Source organism: Microtus oregoni, unplaced genomic scaffold (genome assembly GCF_018167655.1).
Source record: "Microtus oregoni isolate MIOR12 unplaced genomic scaffold, Mior012 000001F_ref0000356, whole genome shotgun sequence".
NCBI classification, from domain to species: domain Eukaryota; kingdom Metazoa; phylum Chordata; class Mammalia; order Rodentia; family Cricetidae; genus Microtus; species Microtus oregoni.
In genome coordinates, this window is record NW_024543060.1 from 92,571,973 (window position 1) to 92,587,435 (window position 15,463).

Sequence of the window (15,463 nt, forward strand, 5' to 3'; positions counted from 1 at the left end):
AGAGCAGTTTCTTGCCCAAATGGCTATCAAACTCCATAAGGATCCTCTTCGATGCCCATCTTCTTCTTGAAGTAGATTGGTGCTGCCAGGAGCAGAGTGTCTCATTGTCATGAAAAGTCCTAAGTTATTAAAACATTAAATGACATATTCTGTAGTCTTTGAAAGATATGAAGAATGTCTATCTAACTGAAATGTATCTCTATATATCTAGAAAATCTAACTAACATGACTACAAGCTTGACTATTACTTATGATTATCCATTAACCTATATTTCTTAATTATACATTACATTTTTTAATGAACTACACAATCACAATACCTTAATCAATATCAGAAATACATATACATATAACAAAATTGACCTTTAAATCCATACCAATGCAAATTATTCATACCTATATCATTTCCCCCTTTAAATGTAAAAGAACATTTATAAACAATATTTTGGGAACATGGGCGTAGTTTTTTCTCTCCAAACTGCTTCCTGCTGAATGGGGGTGCTGTTAATCAGATCGTTTAGGGTGTAACCTGTGTGTCAGGTTCATCTCAGTTGGCAGTTGAGTGAAGTAATTTTGTGAAGATGTTCACAGCAACTTTTCGGGAGGTCGTGGTCTATCATACCAAATTGGGATAGAAGAAATCCACAGGGTCTGGTCCTCTGTGAAAACAAAAGAAGACCCTTTCCAAAGTATCATATCCTTAGACCCAAATTTTGAAATCGTAATACCTTTATATCCATTATGGTTTAGCTTGGCAGCCCATGTAATGAAATGTCTGTCTGTACTTAGCTCCTTTACAGTCAAAAATTTTAAAGAAAACACAACGTACATAATCCAGACTCTCTGTGAATTTTCCATTTTTACGTGGCTTATTTTTCTTTATTTCTTTTAATCTCTTAACTATCTGTACTCTGTCTCTTTAAAGACTTTACCCTTTTTTTTTAAGACATTTGCTTTATTCTCTATATTCTTGTTCTTCTCTCTCTCAAGCCTATGTACATTCATCCAACACTGTGATCCACTGAGGTCTGTTATGTCTGAATCTGTTTTATTGTGAATCTGTAATATTTTTACTATCCAGGAGCATTTCTTAAAATGTTAAGCACTTCTTAAAAACTTAAGTTGCACCATGTACAGGTAATACGGTACCACCTGTGTCCTGCCCAGTCTAAACCTTAACTGTGCTGTTATTATGGTAATTACGGTAGTTCCTGCCAACCAGCACAGTTCAGCAAGGAGCAGCTGCTCCTGCCTCAGATCCATTTGGTGCCCCTGAGCTGTGCACAGTTCCAGGCACACAGCAAGTCCTCATTGGAGCCGCACTCAGTAGTTTAATTTTGAGACTGAGCATGCAGCACAGAAACTCTTTTTATCCAAGTTACAACCAAATCTGACACGCAGAGCACTGCGCAGTCTGAAAACACGTCTCTTTCACCATGCTCTTCCGCCTGCCTAAGCCTGATTCTGCCATCTGCCCAGGTGCAGGCGGGGAGCGCTGAGAGCACTCTCCTTCCGATCCCAAGCGGGAACACAAACATCCAGTCCCATAAAATCCATTGAAATGCTTTAAAGCCAGAGTTTGCACTGGCGGCACAGTCCCAAGAAGCCGCACTTTAAAATGACGCAGCTTTTTTTTCTGTTGCTGTTGCCGAATCAGGAAATCTCTCTACAGCACGCCACCAACAAACAGCAAAAATCTGTGTTAAAGTCTCTCTCCCTTATTTTTAAGCCTTCTCAGGTTTTTAAGTGGATTTAGTCCATCACGTCGGGCGCCATTCTGTTGTGTTACGAGCGGCGGGCTGTGTCCCGCCACCCAGCTAGCTTTACCCGAAATAATTACACGGAAACTGTATTCTTTTAAACACTGCCTGACCCATTAGTTTCAGTTTCTTATTGGCTAGCTTTTACATATTGATCTAACCCATTTCTATTAATCTGTGTAGCCCACGAGCTGGCTTACCAGGAATGATCTTAACCTGCGTCTGTCTGGAGTGGGAGAATCATGGCGACTCCCTGACTCAGCTTCTTTCTCCCAGCATTCCGTTCTGTTTACTCCGCCTACCTAAGGGCTGGCCTATCAAATGGGTCTAGGCAGTTTCTTTATTAATAAGAAATCACTCCCACATCAAGGCTCTGTGACCTTGAGCTCCCCAGCCTTCAGAACTATAGGCCATAAATTTGTTTTCTTTAAATATTGTTCAGGTATTCCATTGGCTGAGGCAGCCTGAAAGACCACTGTTGGCCTGACACCATGCTCGGGCCGCTCCGGAGTCAGGGGAAGGGCAAACTGGTTAGTGACAAACTGAGCACAACCTTGAATTTTCACTTAAAATAGAGTTGCCAATAAGTCAAGAAGAGAAACTCTTTTTTAAATTTTTTTTATAATGTACTTAACTTTAGGCGCATTGGTGTGAAGGTGTCAGATCCCCAAGAACAGGAGTTACAGACAGTTATGAGCTGCCATGTGGGTGCTGGGAGTTGAACCTGGATCCTCTGGAAGAACAGCCAGTGCTCTTAATGGCTGAGCCATCTTTCCATCCCCTCCAAAAAGAGAAATTCTTTGACAGAGTTAGAAGAGCTTGGCAAACATGGGCTGTGTATATGAGAGGAGTGATGGTTTTCCTACCGCAGAGACCCAAAGATGTTCAACTACTGAACCAAAAAGCGCTGGAAAGAGGAGAGAGCCAGGATACAGGTCTATCAGGCCCCGAGTCCACCTTGGACCAGTCCCCAGACATCCGTGTCTTTGTTCATTTTGTTCCCTTTTGCGGAGTGCCAGTGCCTCACTCCCTAGGAGTGTGCTCCACAAGACGAATGTGTTGGTCTGTTTCCACGATGGACCGCACAGCCTTCATTTTAGAGTCTGAGGTCGACCTGTGTGATCCCTGACTACGCTAATAGTCTCAGCACTCAAGTTTCCAGCCTTTAGCGAGCACTTACTATATACTGTCGTTAAAGACCTGACATTTAAGCCCGTTCCGTAGCCAACGGTTCTAGGAGATAGCGATGAGGGTTGTGGTGGTAGTTTGATAAGCACAGACAGTCCAGCTAACTTGTCTGAGGCCACCCAACTCCTAGAGAGCCCACCTCTCTCCAACTCTCAAAGTCACGTTCTTAAACTCTAGGCTCGAAGACACATCAGGCCTCTCTGTGCCCTGCTTTCTCTTGATGTGTCACGAGATCTAATCTCAAGAATCGGGCAATAACTGAATAAATAAAAGGACAAGCAGGACATCTCTGTTTGCTGCTGCGGCATCCCTGGCTCCTGACTCAGCGCCGGGTATGTTGTAAGATGCTAAAGAATCTGTTGATGGGCTGGAAAAAAAAAAAAAAGCACCTTCATTTTCACCCCTAAGGTCCTGAGATGCTGGGGCAGAAATACAGAAAGGAAGCCGGGCGGTGGTGGCGCAAGCCTTTAATCCCAGCACTCGGGAGGCAGAGGCAGGCGGATCTCTGGGAGTTCGAGACCAGCCTGGTCTACAAGAGCTAGTTCCAGGACAGGCTCCAAAACCACAGAGAAACCCTGTCTCAAAAAACAAAACAACAAAAAAAGAAGTACAGAAAGGAAGCCGTCTTGCTCAGGAAGGGGTCTCGCTTCCTGATTCTCAAGGCTTTGGTCTTCCTTGGTCCCACCACCAAGAGCCACCTTTTAAAAGGCTGACAGAATCCAAGTTCTGACACTCCCTGAGGTGGGAGCCCAGGAGTGGAGCCCGTGCTACGGTTATTTTCAAGTCTGACTCAGAGACCTGGTCTTAAAATGAACCAAAATTCACCCAAAGCAGACAGAGTTCTCGTTAAAACAATAAAAATGAGCAGCTGCCCAGGACATTATTTAAGAACCCCGTGCCAACCTGTCAGCTTTGGAGCAGGGCTCTTCAGTGTCGCCCGTGACGGAGAAGGATGGAGTAGGAGTCCAGATGGAGAAGCAGGCACAACCCCTTCTGGTTTTGTTGGAAGTCTTGTCCCAGTGGACCCACACAGGCAGCACTTTTCCCAGACTGGTCAGAATCAACCACAGGGTCTCCTGGTCCCTTCTACCCCCAGGTGCAGTGCTAAGGGGGGCACATGAGCAGGAAAGGGTGTGGGTGGGAGGGAAAAGACGTGGAGCAGGCAATTTGGGTTTATTTTGAAATCAAACAACAGAGGCCATGATGTTAAGTTAAATAATCGCTATAAAGGGCCTGGCCCAGGACCTGGCCCAAGAATAAATGCTCTGGAGGGGAGAGTTTCCCCTTCCTTCTGCGAACTACAGCAACACCCGCAGAGATGTTAGCTTTGGCAATGTCCCGTCCCAGAATGCACTTGATCTGCTGCTGAGCAAAGAAGCCCCAGATTTTCAGCTGCTGCATTCACTGACCCAGACAAGGCCAAGCATAAGCCAGGATGGTCAGCGAGGCTGTGTCAGTGATTTCCAGAGAGCAAACAGTCCAGAGACACCCAGGATGGTCAGCGAGGCTGTGTCAGTCATTTCCAGAGAACATCTATTCCAGCTGGATCTTGCCTAGATTTTTAGTTATGAAGTATTCCAAATATCCCATCTGGTCCCACTTCTCGCATATTTAATATGCACATGTTAAGTACCTGTTGCATACCAGATTCTTCCAAACAGCAGTGAAAGGCTAAATGAAGCCAGGTACGGAGCTATTTGCCTGTAAGCCCAACATTCAAGAAACCAAGGAAGAAAGATGACAAGTTAGAGACCAGCCTGGGCTACACAGCAAGTTCCAGGTCATCCAGACTACATGAGACTCTGTCTTGAAATAAAAAAAAGGAAGGAAAAAGGGAAAGAAAACACAGTAACATATACAATGACTACATGAAATGAGATTTTTAACAGGGGCCGGGACAGGCAAGGCAGGGCAAAGGCAGGGGCTGGGGCAATGACTCCATCAGTAAAGTGCAAGAACCTGAGTTCAAATCCCCAGCACCCCCACAAAAGCCAGTCATAGCTACATGTGTCTGTAAGCCCAGACAACTAACCCAAAATCCTCTGCCAGACTATACAGCGTATTTGAGGAGCGGTGTCTGGCGCAGACTGCACGTTAGTTCCTGCCCCAGGGGCTCTGTCAAAATCCTAACCCCCAAGGCAACAGCAATAGGAGACAGAGACTTGAGGAGGTGATTAAATCCAGTGGCATGCTGTGACCTTACAGAGGAGTCCTATCTCCTTTCCACGGCATGAAGACATACCAGGCAGCTTCCATCTATGAACCATGGCCTGGCAGAAAATCTGCAACACTTTACACTGGGTTTCTTAGTCTCCAAACTGAAGATTACATTTCTGGTTTTTGCAAACTTCCCGGGGCACGCTGTTCTGTACCAGATAGAATCTGACGCGGGGCCGGGCGGTGGTGGTGCACGCCTTTAATCCCAGCACTCGGGAGGCAGACGCAGGCAGATCTCTGTGAGTTCGAGAGACCAGCCTGGTCTACAAGAGCTAGTTCCAGGACAGGTTCCAAAACCACAGAGAAACCCTGTCTCGAAAAACAAAAACAAAAACAAAAACAAAAAAAAAGAATCTGACATGGGCTACGGCCATGTCCGAGGCTACCAACCCCCAGAAACAGACCCTGAGACAAGGATTCAAAAGGAAATCATTTATTTAATTGTTGATCCCAGGAACAATGAAAAAACTCAAGGAAGCCAGACAAAGGAAGAAGGCCCCGTGGGCAGCTTCTCTGACCATCAGCCTCCCGCTATGGGCAATGGAAACTCTATCTTAACAGGGATATCGGACAATAGGCCCCACAGTTTGCCCCTGCAGGTATCTGTTTCCACGAGGGGGGCCTTTGTCATGGCTCAGAACAGACTAAGGCTGAGGCATGGACAACACCTGCTGCAAACAGAATGAGGCGTGATACTAAATAAACGGAAACATGCAGCAAGTACTAAGTATGAGTTATAGGTCCAAGGCCAGCCTGGGCTACATAATGAGTTCAAAGTTTAAAGCTATCTCGGGTGATGGTATGGGCCCCACTGTGAACTGAATCACAAGCCCAGGGTTTAGGGGTTCCACTGTGAACTGCATCAGAGCACAGGGTTTATTTTTTTTAAATATTTATTTATTTATTTATTTATTTATTTATTTATTTATTATGTATACAGCATTCCTTTCATGTATGCCTGCAGGCCAGAAGAGGGCACCAGACCCCATTACAGATGGTTGATGAGCCACCATATGGTTGCTAGGAATTGAACTCAGAACCTTTGGAAGAGCAGGCAATGCTCTTAACCTCTGAGCCATCTCTCCAGCCCCCACAGCACAGGGTTTAGGGGCTCCACTGTGAACCAATCACAGCCCAGGGTTTAGGGGCTCCACTGTGAACCAATCACAGCCCAGGGTTTAGGGGCTCCACTGTGAACCAATCACAGCCCAGGGTTTAGGGGCTCCACTGTGAACCAATCACAGCCCAGGGTTTAGGGGCCCCCACTGTGAACCAATCACAGCCCAGGGTTTAGGGGCTCCACTGTGAACTGAATCCCAGCACAGGGTTTAGGGGCCCCACTGTGAACTGAATCCCAGCACAGGGTTTAGGGGCCCCACTGTGAACCACATCACAGCCCAGGGTTTAGGGGTTTATATCATTTTTTGTTGGTGTCTTTAGAGGACACTTAGGATTGCTAAGAACCATCCTTGTTTTCTTCTCTCTTTTTCCGCTTTCTTTAATTGTTGTTGAGACAGAGCTTCACTATGTAGCCCTTATATGCTCTAGAACTCACTGTGTAGACCAGGTTAGCTTCCAGCTCACAGAGATCCACCTACTTCTACCCCGAGTGTTGGGATTAAAGGCGTGCACCACCACGCCCACCTACTCGGAAACACCTTCAACTCACAGGCTCCTTTCAGGCATGCGATATGACTTCACATCAGAACCTCACCGCAGAATCCTTCCATATCCCGCTTCTTGCCCTCTATGTGACTGTCGTCAGTACTTCCCTCCTGCATGCTATAAACACCGTGATGAACTGTGGCTGTAAGCAAAGGCGTGTTATAATTAGATTCGCCTTGTTAAAACCCACCAAGGCTCTGCGTGCATTACAGGCTGGGGTATACAAGGACAGAGTTTAGGAGGCAAGAGCTCAAGCAAGACAGTAGTCAGGAGACCAGGGACAGCTCTCAGGAGACATCTGCCAATGGGATTCAGTCACTGGGTGTGGGCAGTGACGGGGAAGGAAGGTTTCTGACTTGAGATGCTGGCAGAATGGAAAGCTATTTGTTCCCATATGGTTCGTCGGAGAAGAAGGCTTCAGTGGAATAATGAACTCACACGGAGCATGGTGAATTCCATAAACTTGCACCATGCGTCAGACTTCGTGGCAATCTACACAGAATAGTCAGAAAGAGAGTGGAAGGCAAGGGACTGGGTGCACAACCAGGACCAAACACAAGGGTCTGACGGGAAAAGACTGCATAGAACCCAAGGGGGTGTGGCCTAGGAAGGAAGACAAGCAGGCATGGATGAGCCGGGAAGGGGTGGGCACCTGGAGTAGGAGAGTTAAAGGTTAAGAGAGATGAAGGCAGGAAGATCCTGTCTTTGGAAATACTGGTGACCTGGGAGGAACCATCTTGTAGCAGAGAGAAGGACCCAGAATAGAAGAGACAGGTGAGTGACCCACAGAGGAGACACCTTTAAGATGGGCACTGGAGGTTACTTTAAACGCCACCCTGTACCGCCCGCCTGTACTACGTGACAGTATGGTACTACTCCTGTATTGCAGTGCCTGTGCTACAGGACCTTTCGCAAGCCGGGCAAGGGCCTGGAGATTTAAACACACCAAGACACACAGACAGAGACAAGGGTCATCCTTGAAACAGGAATGTCCCCTTCATTGTCCAGGGGCAGCTTATATAGAGATCCTTAACTGATAGCCATGCCCCAGCCAAACCCACCAGAAACCACTCCCCTGCCATCAGGAACTCCCGAGGGTCTCGTGCTCAGAGTAGCTACAGGCTGTCTCAGAGCAGAGGAAAACAAGTTGTTTACAAGAAATTCAGGATCTGGGGGTTCACAGCTCCCAACAGGTAGGCTTTGAGACTTCAAATGTTCAACCCAGGCCCAATCCCAATCTCTCTCTCTCTCTCTCTCTCTCTCTCTCTCTCTCTCTCTCTCTCTCCTGATATCTGCAGATCCCAGACATGGAACTCCCAGCTACCTCTCCAGCATCATGTCAACCTGAATGCCGCCTCCCCCAATGACAATAATGAACTAAACCTCTGAACCTACGAGCGCCAGCCCCAATTAAACGTTTTCTTTTATAAGAGTTGCTGTGATCACAGTGTCTCTTCACAGCCATAGAAACCCTAACAAAGACAGGTGATCATTGTCTTCAGCTGCACACCCACTGATGAGCCTTCTAGGCCTCAGTACAGCCGCAGACCACCCTGGTTAAGCTCAGAGTCACAAAATAAAAAATAAAGGCAGGAAAAGGTCAGTAGTAGGGAAGGGGATAGGAAGGGGGAAGAGAGGGGACGGGGCAACAGCAATCAGAACAGACTGTAGAGGAGTATGAAACTGTCCAAGAACAAATTTAATAAGGGTTTCCCAAGCGCAGTCAAGCACAGCCTGTGGCTGTCTGGGCTGAGCCTGGAAGAGCTTCACTGCTGAGTTCACTTTCAGTCTCTGCCAAGGGACACCCCAAAGCCACCACAGGCTCAGCAGCAAGCCACTTCTGGAAGGAATTTCCATCTCCAAAGGAAACCCACCCTACTGTCCCGAACTGTAGGGATGGGGAATCACCAGTGTGTGAAGCCTGCATTTTTAATGGGGTCTTCGGAATTAAGCATTTGCCCTCAAGGAAGGTCAGGAGGTCACACCCTCACGCTGGACCAACCACACTGTGTGCCTGGAAGAGCCTCCCAGCTGGGGACTCCCAACCACGTGGTGTGCTTTGTGGAGCCTCCTAACTCAGACACCTGACTCTGGGAGAGCCTGTTTAAGGTTCTTCCCGCCGCTGGGCTCACTGACAAATGTTTGAGCTCCCCACAAATAAATTCCCAGCATGCCCACCTTATACCTGGCCTTGTTTCTTGATTCCTTGGAATTCTTGATGGAGTCCCATTTTATTCTCTCCATTCAGGGTTACAGAATGATCCACTAGAAAAGATCATGAGGAAAATCTCAGCCAAGTGCCACATCTTACAGGTCACATAGATTTCCAACAATGTGGTCTTTAATGCCAGCCACCTGGCCCCACCCTAGCCTCTGCTCCACACTGCTCTCTCCTGGAGACACATGGAAACAGCCGTTGGGAGGCAATTGAGTTATAGGAATCTTGCCTAATAAAGGCTTGCTTGGGGAGCTTGTCTCCAAGCTGTCTCTTTGCAGACTTCACTTTCTCCTGTATCCTTTCTTGCCTGATGGAGCCCCCCGTTTCCCCCTCTGAAGAATGGAAGAAGATAAACAATATGGAAGCCAGTAAGAAGGAACCCAGAATCTAGGTTGGGCTGTGAATTCTTAGCTAGTAGACCCCTGACTTTGGAGTAGAAACCACACAGTACAACAAGAAAACCCAAAGGTCTTTGATATACAACGCTGTGACATCACAGGCCTTAAGAAAGTCCCACAAAGCTCAAAGCTTCCATTTCTCAGGGAAACAATTTCCATGTTTTCACCGCAGAAATTGCAAGTACCCCCAGGAGCCAAAGACCTCAATGGGTTGAGAAGTTGATGTGAGTGAGCAGCCAGAGCTGTGAGACCCTAGGGGCCTCAAGTGTGCAGGCTCACGGCTCCAAACACACATCCTGCTGACCTACAGCAGGCAAGTCATTTTGCAAGCTGTGAATTCCCAGATCCCTGCACCATGATCAATTCTTAAGAACTGTTTTACTAAATATTTTATTATGTCCTAAGCAAAGCGATTTCCTCAAACCTTAACAGCAACACCATGAAGTCAGGCACTGCTATCGGTGGGGAAACCGAGGCACTGAACAAGAAGCTTTTCTGCCGGCAGACAGGTTGGTAGGGGTATGGTTGGAGTTTGAACTCAGAACCCAGTTTCTTCACTACCAATGGAGGCTTGCATCCTGGACATGGTAGAAATCGGATTTTGTCAAAGACAACCCATTCCTTGGGACAATCGATTGAGTTGTGTAAGATAACACATGGGTCCCATGGGGTGTGACATTTAATAGAGATTCATGGTTAGGGGAGGTTATTATTGAAGTTCATGATTAAGTTGAGTTGCTGATCTAAGAGTCACCGCCTGCCCTTCTGGACTAGCAGGATGTCAGAAGGAGAAAAGTCCTCGGAACCAGTGTTCCAAAGATTCATATGAAAACGAATGGGGGGGGTACATGTGTTGTAAAAGTGCACTGTAAATCTTTTTAAATTGTAGACTTTACAGCTGTCTGTAACAGCTAATGCCGGAGTTGAAACTAGGATGTTGTTTCTGTAATCCTGGGCTCAGACACTAGATGGCGCCACATTCTCTAATGCCGAACCACATAACTCCCCTGCAGAAAAAATTCAAGAGCTTGAACATTAGATCTTTTTTACTGGTGTTTTGGGCATCTTCCCAAGGTGAACAGACTTCACCCCAGTCAATAACCCCAATTTCCCCCAAATAAATGAGAAGATATTTGTTTAGTACTGTGTATCAGTCCCTTAGGGAGATGGCCAATCCCCCCCTTCCAACCCTCCTCCCCAGCCCTCTACCATCTTCCCCAGACATCCACCCCTTCTCAGCCCTCCACCACCCTTTCCAGTCCTCCCGCTGCCTCCAGAGAACTCCAGAAGAATCAGGGCGGGTCACAGAGGCAAGGAGAGACGCAGCTGAGGGAGACCGTGGATATAATTTTCTCTATCTTTACTTTGCAGAGAGGAAAACTGGTGGCGGCCCAGAAAAGACAGTAAATTACCCAGGGCGGCACAGCCTGGCAGACCAGCACCCTTACCTAAAGTCCTCCACGCCGTTCTTATAAATCCACTTGGGAACGCCCCCCTCTCCCCCCCAGAATCAAGCAAGCAAATGAGAGGCGGGCAAAGTTCTAATTGTGAGCGTTCTAAGACTGACTCACACATGCTAACTCCGGCGAAGCTGCACCCGACGGGCACCGTGAGCTCCACCGAACAGCGCCACCTATGAACACGGGTGTCCGGGCTTTCACCACAGCCCCATTGCCCAACAGGTCTTGCTCAGAGGTGTCAGGAACCAACATGCTGGCCTTGCACAGCCCCGAGGAAGTGCCACACCTTCCCGCCAAGAACAGCTGCTCTGAGCTTCTGCTCGCTCCCAGGCATTTCCAATCTTGGTTTAGGCTGGGATGGAGCCAAAACAAATGATCAGGGAGGGTACTAAAGCCCTGTCTCCTGAACAGGTTGGTTGGGCCACTTGGGTGAATAACTTTCTCTCTGAGGCTGTCCCCACCCAAATCTGAGGGGAGGGGGGAGTTACACCTGAGCCTCTGTAATCTCAAGTGTGCAAAGGCTGTTTGTTGCACAGTCTGTATCTATCACAACACCTCACGGGAATTGATGTAAGTAGACCATTGTAGGTTCTCTGATCTACACACTGTAAATATTGAAAGTGTGCGTTTTCTCTCTTTCTTCCCCTTAAAAGAAAAGGCCAATCATCTTGACATACAGCTGTAATCCTAGTATTAGTCTAAAGCAGGGGGATTACTGTGAGTTCAAGACCAGCCTGAGGCTACACAGTCACACACACACACACACACACACACACACGTGTGCGCGCACAAAGAAACCCTTTAATTGGGGAATTTTCCTCACATACGAAAAGGATCATGGGGATACTTAAGGGCCGGAGAGCTAATTCAGCTGTTGCTGCTCTTACAGGAGACCTGAGGTCAGTTCCTAGCACCCACATTGGACAGTTCACAGCCACACATAACTCCAACTGCAGGGAATCTGACCCCTTCTGGCCTCTGAAGGCACCTGACCATGTAGTATGCACACACAGACTCACACACAGAGAGATCTAAATAAAAATGTGTTCCTTTTTAAGATAAAGTAATGAAGACATATTGCTGTCTGTAGCAACTAAGGAGTAGGTGAGTGAGTGAATTATTATTTTCATCTTCCTATTTTCATAATAAAACTTTGGGGGTGGGAGTGGTTTACCACTTACCATGACCGGGAAATACTTTGAACAAGTTACTTAACCCCTTTGGGGCCTTCTTCAACTGTGAAAAGGGGTGTTAATCATAGTGCTGCCCTTATGGCTGTGGTAAAGCCTTTAGAGAATGACTAGCGTAATCAGTACTCAGAAAGGATTATTACTGGTTTTGTTTTGGTATTTGTATTGGTATTGGGGGTTTTTGTTATTGTTGTTACTGTTGTTGTTGTTGTGTTTGGTTTTTTTGAGACAGGGTTTAACTGTGTAGCTCTGGCTGTCCTAGGAACTCACTCTGTAGACCAGGCTTGTCTCAAACTCACAGAGAACAACCTGCCTCTGACTCCCAAGGGCTGGGATTAAAGGCGTATGCCACCACCACCACCACCACCCAGCTGGAAGTGTTACATCTTGATATCTCCTGGGACCAAGCGTGACAACTTGTCTGTAGATAGAGAGGTGAAAGACAGACAGGCCTACCAGACGTGGAGGGTGCCATTCGACAACAAGGTAGCCCTGAGGCCATCGTAACACAGCAGGAAGAACGTCTAACCAGAAGCTTGGGGTGTGCAACTCCGGGTGGAGCAATTTAAGTCAACATAGGGTTTAGGGGCTGAGGGTGTGATTGGGAAAGGAGGAAGGTACAAAAGGTGTGGAAGGTGTCACAACAAGGGTGCAGGAAACCAGCCACAAGCTGAGTTCCCAGAAGAGTGGGCTGACGGCAGAAGCCAGCTAGAGAAAAACCTGCTTCTAAGCCATACTGCAGGCCAGTCATGCATGCAGCCAAAGACAGGCATGGAAAGATTTAGTAGGGGAAGGACGAACAGACTTGTACTGGGAAAGGCTCTGCTCATCATCTGTGTGGGGTGTCCCCAAGCAAAGACAAGCCAGAGACAGGAAGGCCAGCGAGGAGGCTATTCCTGTCCCCACAGCACAGGCCATGATGTCATTTCTATTCAGCCATTTCCTGACTTAGCTCCTGTCTCCCCACTGGGCCAAGATCACAGTGAAGGCAGCAAGCCATCTGTCTCGCTGTCTCTCAAAAGTCTCCTCCATGTCCAGCAGAGTGGAGTTCTTATGACTTTATGACGTTCCACACTTGAGAAGCTGCTAAGTTTCAGTATCAATTTATTTGCACGTCAACTTTATCCTCCCCAAAGATCCTTCTGGATACAGTTCCCCTCTGATCTCCAAAAAAATCCCTGTGCACACCGCGTTCCTCTGGCGACGGCTATGATCTGGCTCTGGGATGCCAGGCATGCCCGTGCCACACGGCAGAGATCTACAAAGAGGAGGGGCCATGAACGGTGTCAGCTGATGACATCAATGCCTTTTCCCTAGACCACTTTCACGCCTTCATGAACTCATCCGCGTTCAGAACTCCTGTAGCAGAAGGAGAATGACACAGATCAAGGGAAGGACCACGTGTGTGCTAATGTGTACGCAGCAGCAGCTACGTTCTCCAACCTGGCCTGAAAAACAGAAAGGTAAAGTGAAAACCGTTCACTAAGCAGCAGACTGGCAGTGACGTTCCCCGTGAATCGACGAGAGTGTCTGATACTGAGTAGCTAACAGCAAGTGCTGCAGTTGGAAGGGATATTGCGGGTGTTTATTAGCAATTAGGCTTCTTGCTGAGCTGGTCTCCTCAAATCCCTGATCTGTTTGCTTGACTGCTCATCCTCCGTCCTGTTGTTCTGAAACTTGCTGAGGAACTCAATGAGTTTGGACTGGTTCACGAGGAGAATGTCTAGAATAGGCTATGTCTTGTTGGGGTTGGCCACAAACACCTTGAACACATGAAAGGCATTAAACCGGATTTTTCGGCTCTCATCTTGGAGGAGAGTCACCATTAGCTTGAAGTTCTCAGGTTTGCCGATGGATTTTGTCGTGATCATGAAGTTGTGTCTAACAACAGTTCACCAAGAAGCTGCAGTGACCACCTCTTTGCCACATAACTCTCTGAATGAAGTAGCTTCTCATATTCACTAAAAACTCTGTCATAGTGCTGTTCCAAAAAAAAATCTGCACTGAGCAATTTATGTCTTGTAAGTAAATCCTTGAATGTAGCAAATGCTTCTGAAACTATGTCAAATATTGACACTTCAACATATCTGAAGAAATCGTAAAACTGTTCCAACCACAAAATGATTTTTGCAAATGGCTCGTGTCTGGTGCGTTCTCTTAACATTATCCCACAAATGAAAGTTATTTCTGGAGACTCACACCCTTCCGATAACATGAACAAAGTATTGTTGGGTGCAAATGCATTCAACAGGAGGAGTTCTCGCACCAATTTGCCTTCTGAGAATAGTGTTGAAAATTTGAGCCACGTTTTTTTTTTTTTTTTTTTTGCCCTCAAAGCCAACGAGCTGTAGATCAGCCACCGGGGTGCTAAGTCCACTACTGTACAGTTCTGAGCCAGCTGAGCTACTTCTTCTGCCTGAGACTCTTTTTCCTGTGCGCCGTACAGAATCTCTTTCAAGGCAACCAACTTCCTGGAAGCATTTTTGGTAGCCTTTTCTGCTTTTTTGTCAGAAATGTCTTGCTTTTCCAAAACTGCCAAGCTCTCCTTCGAGTTCTTCACAATATCTGCTGGAGATTTGTGAGACTTTCCAAACGGGAACCGCACGAAGGCAGCACCAAAGTCTTCCACTGCGCTCCACCTGCGAGATGGGGCTGGGCGGGGCCAGGGAGCTCTCTCTCCGTGTCGTCACCACCTCGGGATCCCCGCGATGCGCCCTGGCGCTCTGACCCTCGGTTGTCTGTTGTCTTCCGTTGTCCCACAGCTGCTCCTGGCAACGAGCTCCTGCGGTGGCCCCCAGCGCTACTGTGCTCGGTCTAGCTGCAGCCCTGCCTTTAAGGCCCAGCACTGCCTTCGCCTATGAGATCACCTCAGCTTCGCTCAGTCCCCTTTCTTATAGAACCCCGGGCCACCATCAGAGGTGGCACCACCCACAATGGGCTGGGCCCTCCCCCATCAATCACTAATTAAGAAAATGCCTACAGCTGGATCTTATGGAGGTAGTTTCTCAACTGAGACCCCCTTCTTTGATGACTCTAACTTGTGCCAAGTTGACATTAAACTGGCCAACACAGGAAGGAAAGAAGTGGGAAGCAGTAACTACCTAAGCTTTGGCTTAAGTGATAGTGAGGATCCCTGGTTCCCCATTTACATGCAGAGGTCTAGGTTGGTCCCAATGAGGTTCCCTGACTGTCCAGAATCTGCAGGTGCCCGGCTCTTACAATCCCTCCTCCCTCTCTTCAACAGGACTCCCACAGCTTGGCCCAGAGCTTGGCTGTGGACCTCTGCATCTGCTTCCATCAGTTACTGGATGAAGGCTCTCTGATGACAACAATCAGGGTAGTCACCAGTCTGATTACAGGCCAGTCC

General features: G+C 47.5%; 1 pseudogene; it reads right to left on the bottom strand.

Annotated features, from left to right (window-relative positions):
- Window positions 1-13,691: 13,691 nt before the first annotated feature.
- Window positions 13,692-15,394, bottom strand: LOC121463783 (annotated as a pseudogene).
- Between the last annotated feature and the right edge of the window lie 69 nt (window positions 15,395-15,463).